The sequence below is a fragment of the Dasypus novemcinctus genome, chromosome 30, assembly GCF_030445035.2.
Source record: "Dasypus novemcinctus isolate mDasNov1 chromosome 30, mDasNov1.1.hap2, whole genome shotgun sequence".
NCBI lineage: Eukaryota > Metazoa > Chordata > Mammalia > Cingulata > Dasypodidae > Dasypus > Dasypus novemcinctus.
The window spans coordinates 23,375,660-23,385,800 of NC_080702.1; positions in this window are offsets into that span (position 1 = coordinate 23,375,660).

Below are 10,141 nucleotides of genomic sequence, written 5' to 3' on the forward strand. Positions count from 1 at the left end.
AAAGGATGTGATAGTGATGAATGGCACAATCCAAGAAATCAGAAACACACTGGAGTCACACAAGAGCAGATTTGAACTGGCAGAACCAACAATGTTGGTTCTGGAAGAAAGTCCATCTGAATTCAAACAGATAGAACAGATAGATAAAAAGGTAGAACAAATTCAGCAGAGAATTAGAGATTTGAATGAAAGCTTGAAACACACAAACATACACATTATAGGAATCCCAGAGGGATAAGAGAAGGGAAAGTGGACATAATTAGTGTTGGAAGAAATAATGACTAAAAAATTCCAGACCCTATTGCGGGAGATTGATGCACATGTCCAAGAAATACATCACTCCCCAAGACACATACTTTTAAAATCATCTAATGCTCAAGACAAAGAGAGAATACTGAAAGCAACAAGAGAAAAGACAACCATCTCATCCAAGGGAAGCTCAATAAGATTAAGTGCTGATTTCTGATTTGAAACTATGGTCATAAAAAGGAAGTGGTATGAATTATTTAAAGTGCTGAAAGAAAATCGTCCTCCCAAAAATTCTTTCTCCAACAAAACTAGCATTTAAAAATGAGGGGGAGCCCAAAATATTCACAGATAAACAGAAAGTAAGTGAATATATCAATAAGAAACCTGCACTTCAGGAATTACTAAAGGAAGCTGTGCAGATGGAAAGGAAAAAAGAGAGAGAGAGGTGAAGGAAAGTTTAAGAACAATTAAAAAAGATAAAAAGAGAAATAAAAACTGTATTTAACATACATAAACCTAAAGAAAATATGGATAATGTAAGTAATTCCTTGAGAGTAAAAACATTGAATGCTAATATAGAAGTTCAGCATTAAGAGACTCAGGTTGGCATAGTGGGTAAAGCAATATGACCATCAATGACCTGTCTACAAGGAAATCAACTTAAACCAAGGGATTCAAGGATGCTGGGAGTTAAGTGTTGGAAAACAATTTCATACGTAAACAATAATGAAAAAAGGGTGGTAGTAGCTATACTAACATACAAAAAACTTTAACTGTAAACCTATTGTAAGAGACAAAGTAGTACACGATACATTAATAAAAGAAATAATCTACCAAGAAGAAAGAAAAATCATAAACATTTAAGTACCAAACCAGGGAGCCTCAAAATACATGAGGCAAACACTGGAAAAAATAAGTGGAGAAATAGATGCCCCTACAATTATAGTGGGGGACTTTAATACACCATTATCACTGTTAGACCAAATATCTCAACAAAGAAGCAATAAAGAAAAGAGACTTTGAAAAATACATTAGAAGAACAGACTGAATCAGCATATACATAGCATTATACCCAAATAGAGAGTGATAAGCATTCTACTCGAAGGAACATGGATCATTCTCCAGGATAAGCCAGAAACTAGGCCATAGAATAACTCTCAATGAAATCAGAAAGACTGAAATTATACAAAGTAATTTTTCTGGCTACAATGGAATGAAGCTGGGAATCAGTAAGGGCCAGAGAACCAGACTAGGCATAAAGTTATGGAAATTAAACAACAAACTCTTAGGCAAATAGTGGATCGAAGAGGAAATCTCAAAGAAATCAGTAACTACCTTGAAATGAATGAAATTGATGACTCAATGTATAAAAACCTATGGGATGCAGCAAAAGTGATACTGAGAGGGAAATTCATAGCTAAAAATACAATTATTAAAAAGAAGAAAGAGCTAAAATAAAAAACTTAACAGTAAACCTGGAGGACTTAGAAAAAGAAAACAAATTAATCTGAAAGGAAGTAGGAAAAAATATCAAAGATGTTAGCAGCGCTAAATGAAATTGAAAATAAGAAAGCACTAGAAAAAATAAAACCAAAAACTGGTTCTTTGAGAAAATTAATAAAATTGACAAACCCTTACTTAGACTAACAAAGATAAAAATAGAAAAGTTAAAATATATAAAATTAAAAATGAGGAAGGGGATAACACCACTGACCACACAGAAATAAAGTGAATCATAAAAGTACTGTGGGAATTTTTAAAACCCCAGAAGCACAAAAGCAGACTACATAGTCAATAAAATAAATTGATAAAATCAACAGACCAATCACAAGTAAAGAAATAGTATTAGTCATCAAAAGTCTCCCAAATAAAAATAGTCCAGAAGCAAATGGCTTAAAAGGTGAATTCTACCAAATATTCTGGAAAGAAAGAATGCAATCCTGCTTAAATTCTTCCAAAAAATAGAAGTAGAGGGAATATTGCAGAACTCATTCTATGATGCCAATATCATGCTAATACCAAAGCCAACAAAAAATGCCACAAAAGAGGACAACTATAGATCAGTCTCCTAAATGAACCTAGATGCTAAAATCCTCAACCAAGTACTTGCTAATCATATTGAAAAACACTTCAAGCATATTATGCATCATGATCAAGTTCGTTTCATTCCTGGTATTGCAAAGATGGTTCAACATGAGAGAATCAATCAATATAATATGCAACATAAACAGGTCCAAAGCAGAAAAAAAAGGCATGATCATATCTATAAATGCAGAAAAAGCATTCAACAAAATACAGCAAACTTTCCTGATAAAAATGCTACAAAAAATAGGAATAGAAGGAAACGTCCTCAACATGATAAAGGATAAACCACAGCTAAAATCATATTCATGGTGAAATCCTAAAACCTTTACTGCTAAGTTTGGGAATAAGAAAAGGAGGCATAATTTCACTGCTTCTATTTAACATAGTGTTAGAAGAACTTGCCCAGGTACTTAGGCAAGAAAAAGTTATTAAAGGCATCCAAACTGGAAGGTAAGAAATAAAAATTTCACTATTTGCAGAGGACATGATTCTATACATAGAAAGTGCTGAGAAATCTACAACAAAGTTTCTAGATCTTATAAATGAGTTCAGTAAAATCACACATTAGAAGATCCACAATACAAAACTCAGTGGCACTTCTGTACACCAATAATGAACAATCTTAGGAGGAAATCAAGAAAAGATTTATTTTCATAATAACAACTAAAATGAATCAAATACCTAGGAATACATTTAACTAAAGATATAAATGACTTATATGGAGAAAAATGCATTACACTGTTAAAGAAAATGAAAGAAGACTTAAATAAATGGAAGAATGTTCCCTGTTAATGGGTAGGAAGACTAAACATTATTAAAATGTCTATCCTGCCTGAACAGATGTACCGATTTACTGCAATCCCAAGAAAAATCTCTACATTTGTTACTAAATTGGAAAAAGTAATTATGAAATTTATTTGAAAGGGCAAGAGACCCTCAATAGCCAAATACATATTGAAAAAGAAAAATGAAATTTGAAGAATCACACTACATGCCTATAAAACCTACTATAAAGATACAGGGGTCAAAACTGCATGGTTTTGGCAGAAGGATAGGCATACTATCCAAAGGAACCAAATTGAGTTATGATAGATCCTCACATAAACTGTCATCTGATATTTGACAAGGTAACCAAGGCTGCTCAACTGGCAGAGAATGACTTCTTCAACAAATGGTGCTTGGAGAACCGGATATCCTTATCCAAAAGAATGATAGAGGAACACCATCTCACACCTGATTAAAAAAATTAACTTAGGATGGATCAAAGATCTAAATATAGGCACCAAGACCATAAAGATCTTAGAGGTTATTGCAGGGAAACATTTACAGGCTCTTGTAATTGGAAATGGTTTCATGAACTTCACATCAAAGCATGAACAAATGAAAGAAAAAATAAGTAAATGGGACCTCCTCAAAATTAAAAGACTTTGCACTTCAAAGGAGTTTATCAAGAAAGTGAAATGGCAACCTACCCAATGGAAGAAATATTTGGTAACCAAATATCTGATAGGAGCTAATATCCAGCATACATAAAGAAATCCTGCACCTTGAAAGTAAATCAATCCACCCCTTTAAAAAATGTCAGGTGATCTGTATGAACACTTCTCCAAAGAAGAAAAATAAATGACTAAAAATCACATGAGAAGATGCTCAGTATCACTAGCTATTAGGGAAATGCAAATCAAAACCACAATGAGATATCATATTACACCATTAGACTGGTGGCTATTAAATAAAAACAGAGAACTATACGTGTTGGAGAGGATATGGAAGAAAAGCAATATTCATGGACTGCTGGTGGCAATATAGAATGGTGTATGCTTTGTGGAGGAGTTTGGTGGTTCCTCAAATATTAAGTATACATCTGCCACATGATCCAGCAATTCCATGGCTGGCTACATACCCAGAAGTATTGAAAGCAAGGATATGAGAAGACATGTAGACATCAATGCTTAGAGTGGCCTTATTCACTATTGACAAAACTTGGAAAAAACCCAAATGCCCTTAAACAGATGAAGGGATAAACAAAATATGGTATGTGTGTGTATATATATATATACACAATGGAATATTACTCAGCAGTAAGAAAGAATAACATAGATGAATCTTGAGGACCTTATGTTGAATGAAGCAAGCCAGGCATCAAAGTAGAAATATTACATAACCTCATTGATATGAATTAAGCAAACTGAGCAAATTCACAGAGCTAGAGTCTGGAAGATAGATTTACAGGAAATTGAAAGGGAAGAGAATGTTGTGAGCCAATGCTCATACAGGTGAAGTCTACACTCAGTTGGAAGTGTACAGTTGTGCAGTGAAGTAATATGATATGGGTGTAGTGACAATACTGGATTAGGCAGTTCAGGTTTGATAGCAGTTTAGGGTGGGGAGGGTGGGTTGGACTATCCACGGAACTGGGGAAGGGGTGACTGAGGGAGCAAGTGAACACTGGGTATTGGCGGATACATGGTTAAAACTACAATGTTGGGCAAGTTCTTTTGGCAACATGAAAAGGAAGGGTTACTAGCTGAGGGTGTTGAAGCAGGGTATTCGGGAGAGTACACTCATGAGGCAGAATTCTAGGGAGTGTGTGAGTGATCATTTTGCCATAATGTGATGTATAAGTGGGTGGAGATCCACATAATGATTGAAAGGATTTGAACTCCCTTCCTGGGGTGGCCAGCTATATTGTCAAACAGAGGAGCAGGAATCCCTACTGACAATGAGTGGTGCCTAATAAGGAAGAATGACTAGTGTATCAAGCCCACAATGATGTTGTAAGTAACTATGAATTTTGTTCTTCAAGGAGTGAAGCATGGTGGTCACCATGGGCCCCAAGGAGAGAGGGAGAGAGGAATGTAAATCCAAATGGAACCATATTTGAAAGCTATGTTTCAATACCTGTACATCAACTGCAGCAAATATAATATGAACATGTAAAAAGATCATTGCTGGGGAAAGGACAAGTGTTTGATGTTGGATATATGGGAGTACCCTATATAGCATATGTGAATTATTGTGACCTAAAACCTTTGTGAAGACAAACTTAATAACGAGAAAAAAAAAAAAAAAAAGGAAAGGATGTAGACACTGAGGAAGAAATGGAAGAAATTGCCTTGCTACTGTACATACAGGGCAACATCTATAGCAGTGATGAAAGGCAAAATGTCACAAACAAAGCTTCTTCATTTTTTGATACCCCAACTTATTTTTTTACTTAATTTTTCTAAATTAATATGTATTCTGTATCTAACCATTAAACCCATCACTATATTACATTTTACTATTAATGGAACTTGGCAATATATTAGGCTTCATTTTTGAAGTTTTGGAACACAGAGAGGTTCAACTATGGCAGGGGAGGAACACTGTGGAGTGTTATTGATGGGAACACATGGTTGGGAGTGAGTTCTCTAGGGTATGTATACCAGGTACATAAAAATGTTTGGATATTTTCATAGTAGTTACAGTTAAAAATGACAACTTAGGGAATACTGTGTTCCTAGCCAGGGGAGCTCTATCACATTCCTCATTGGAACAGCAGCAATACCCCAAGGGCAATGGCAAAGACCAATAAAGAAGGATGGTCCAAAAATGAGTCCTTGATACTGATGACTATGCTTATGAGCCTGTGTGCCTGAAATATGAACTAGGCCTAGAGCTGCAGGGTACCTAAGAGTTACCTCCTGAGAGCCTCCATGTTGCTCAAATGTGGCCACTCTCTAAACCAAACTCAGCATGTAAATGCATTACCTTCCCCCCAGCATGGGACATGACTTCCAGGGATGAGCCTCCCTGGAGCCAAGGGATTACTACCAAGCACCAGGTGACGATGCAATTAGAAAAAGACCTTGATTAAAAGGGTCACCCCAGACCGGCAGAATATCTCAGCCTACATGTAATATCAGGTGTTAAAAATTGCTTTTTGACTTTGAATAAAAGGGGGTAATGGAAAGGACAAATGAGTTTATATGGCTTAGTCTCCAAAAAAGAGTTGGGAGGTCATCAGAGAGGTAACACTTATGTATGCTTCAGCAGAGTCCCAGAGACAGCCAATGTAGATACAACCACAGTTATTGGTTCTCCTGAGGACCACAGAGACCCACAGGTTCCATGGTAATGGCAGATGGCTCCAGTGTCATGTCAGTTGGCCCTACATTGAATTTTGTGTTCCTGAGTGTGATGGAGTTGAACTCAGTTGTGACCTTTCTACACATAACTCTTCTGTCACTTTTACTGGACTGGTGGTTGGCACTGGATTTGGTGTATTGCTCATGTGACAGCAAGGCCCTGAGCCTCAGCAGACTTGCAACTCCTATCCTCTGGTTTATTAGACTTTGGCCAGCTAGCAGAGGGGTGAAGAAGGTAAACTACCACACCAGGGAGCCAAGAGTGCCTACAACTGCAAGCAGGAAAATTGCATCCATCATCCATGTGGAATCTAAGCTCCCTCTCAATATAGAGGTGGAGTGGACATAACCATCCCAGGGTCCACAGGACAGAGGAATAGAGTATGAATTAGAGGGATCTACTGATATTCTACTATGGAACTATTGTGATTAGTAATTGAAGAAATTGTAGCATTGATTTGGAGAAAATGGCCACAGTAGCTGCTGAGGGTACAGAGAGGGAAGAAAAGATGATGTTGGGGCATGCTCAGGACTTGGAGTTGTCCTGGGTGGTCCTGCAGGGACAGATGCTGGATAATGTATGTCCTGCAATGGCCCACTGGTTGAACTGGGGGAGAGTGTAAACTACAATGAAAACCATTATCCATGTGGTGCAGCAATGCTCCAAAATATATTCACCAAATACAATGACTGTCCCATGATGATGAAAGAGGTTGTTGATGTGGGAGGAGTTGGGTTAGGGGGGTGGGGGTATATGGGGTCCTCTTATATTTATTGAATGTAACATTAAAAAAATAAAGAGTAAAAATGATGAAACAGGGGTTATTTTTTGGTTGATGGAAGTGTTCTACATGGTCTTGCAATTATGGATACAGGCAATGTTAAATTTCATCAAAAAGGTATATAAAAGTTTAATTTATTTGTCAGTAAAATATTTGCTAATGCAAAATACCAGAAATTGATTGTTTTTTTATAAAGGGTATTTACTTGAGGTAGGAGCTTACAGAAACCAGGTCATAAACCTTAAGTTCCCTCACTAGAGTCTATTTCCACATGTTGGAGCAAGATGGCTGCCAACATCTGTGAGCATTCAGCCTTCCTGGGTTCCTTTCTCTCTGGGGCTTGCTTTTCTCCAGGCTGAGGTTCCCCTCTTCCTAGGGCTTGCTTCTTTTCAGGCTCAGGATTCCTTTCTTCGTGGGTCTTGCTTCAACTTTCCTCTGTGTGCTTGCTTTCCAGGATTCCAGGTTAAGAGTTTGGTATCAAATTCCAACATCAAAACTCCAACATTAAGAACCCCTCCAACTCTGTCCTTTGCCATGCCTTTTATCAGTGAGTTTCCACCCATCAAGAATCAGGGATTCAGTACCTCACTGACACAAGAAGTTTACTTAAGTAATAAACCAATATAATCTACTATACCCAGAGGAAAAGACCATTTTACAAACATAAGCCAATATTTCTTTTTGGAATTTATCAATAATATCAAACTGCTACATGTATCATCTGCAGTGTAAACCATAATGTAAATCATTGACCATGGTTAATAAATATGTTTCAATATTTGTACATCAGCTTTAACATATGTATCAACCAAATATAAAAAAGATTATAAATTTGGGAAGGGAGAAATGGGAAAGAATGGTGGATAAATGGGAGTACTCTCTATTCTAAATGAAACTTTACCATAACTTAACACTTCTTTGAAGACAAAATGAAGAAAACTAAGACACTGAGGAAATAAATAGAAGAAAATTTCACTGTACATACAGGACAACAGATCTTACATTGATGAGGGACAAAATGTCAAAAAATTAAACATATTTTTTATTATATCTTAATATCCTAATTCTAAACTTTAATTTTTGCTTTTCTAAAATCTTCTGTATTTTATTTCTTATGTTTAAAACTACCATTATTTCATTTTCTCATTAATTGTATTTGGCTATTTTATTCACTTCATTTTTGAAGAAGTTTTGAATCACTGAAGGGTTACAACTTTGGCAGGGGAAGACCATGCAAATGTGTTCTCAGTGATGGCTGCTACATGGGAGGTAGTTCACCTAAGCATACATATAAGGCTTATAAATATGTTCAAATACTCATGGGACATTGCCACAGTGAGTGGTGATTCCCATAATAACCAAAAGAACATCAAGTCCCCATCCTAGGGGGCTCTGCCACATTCTCTAATGGGACAGCAACAATTCCCCAAGCACAGGGACAATGACCAGTGAATGAGGATGGTTCTTTGGTGGGCCCTTGAAACTGATGACTAGGGTTATGAAGCTTTGTTCTTGAAATTAAAACTTAGTCTAGTGGTGTAGGGTGTCTAATAGTTACCTACTGGGAGCCACGTTTTTGTTCAAATGTGGCCTTTCTCTAAGACAAACTCGGCATATAAATGCAATAACTTCCCCCCAGTATGGGACATGACTCCCAGGGATGAGACTCTCTGGCACTTAGGCATTGCTAATTGCTATCAAGTACCAACAAGAAGTGCAACTGAAAAAAAAAGGCCTTGACCCAAAGGGGGAAAAGGTTAAGACAATGGAGTTTACATGGCTAAGGGACTTCTAAGTGAGTAGGAAATTCATTCCAGAGGTAACACTTAGGCACATCTCAGCAGGATCTCATCAACTGCAAAGTAGATTCTACCTCAATTAGTGGCCTCCTGAAGGCTCTGAAAACATCCAGACATTATAGTAAGGGCAGATAGTTCAGGAATTTGGTGTCTTGTCGCTGCGTCCTACTTTGGAATTTATGCTTCCCATTGTGACAGAGTTGGGCTCATTAGCGGTTTCCCTACATATAGCTCTTCTGTTCTTGTATTTGAACTTATATTTAGTACTAAAGTTGGTAGAAGTACGTCCAAGAGACTTACATATTTCGGATGTCGATATACTGGCTGGGCCCTGAATCTCAACAGAGTTCCAACACCTATTATCCAGTTCATTGGTCTTACCCAGGACAACTAACAAGGAGGAGATGATGGATAATCAGCACACAAAGGAACCAAAAGTGTCTACATCTGTAAGCAAGAGAGTCCAATCGATAGGCTGTATGGGATTGAAGCCCTCCTCAATTAAAGGTGGAGTGGGCATCACCACCCCAGAATACTCAGAATTGGGAAATGAGCTATTGACTGAGTAGACTTACTAATATCCTACTATTGACTTATTGTAATTCTAGCAATGGAAATGATATCACTGATTATGGATGCAGTGGCCCCTGGACGTTCTGGGGGTAGAGAGATGGAAAAAACATTGTAATTACAGAGACATTTTTCGGACTTGAGAATCATCCTGAATGACATTACAACAGACACAGGCCATTATATATATTGCCATAACTTACTGAATTGAGTGTAATCCAGGCTTAGTGACAATGGTCTAAAATATGTTTATCAATTGCAATGAATGCTGATAATGCGGGAAAATTTGGAAGGTGTGGGAAGCAGGGCGTATGGGGATCTCCTATATATTCTCTGTAATATTTATGTAATCTAAGTATTTTCTTTAAAATAAAAAAAATGAAAAGATAAAAACAAAAGAAAAAATAAAGGTATGAGTATGAGGAAAAGGGAATTACTGGATCATGTATTTCTATATAAAGGTACAGGTACACGTATGATAGATGGTGTAAGGCAAGTGTGCTCTATGATAGTTAAGGGTAAATAC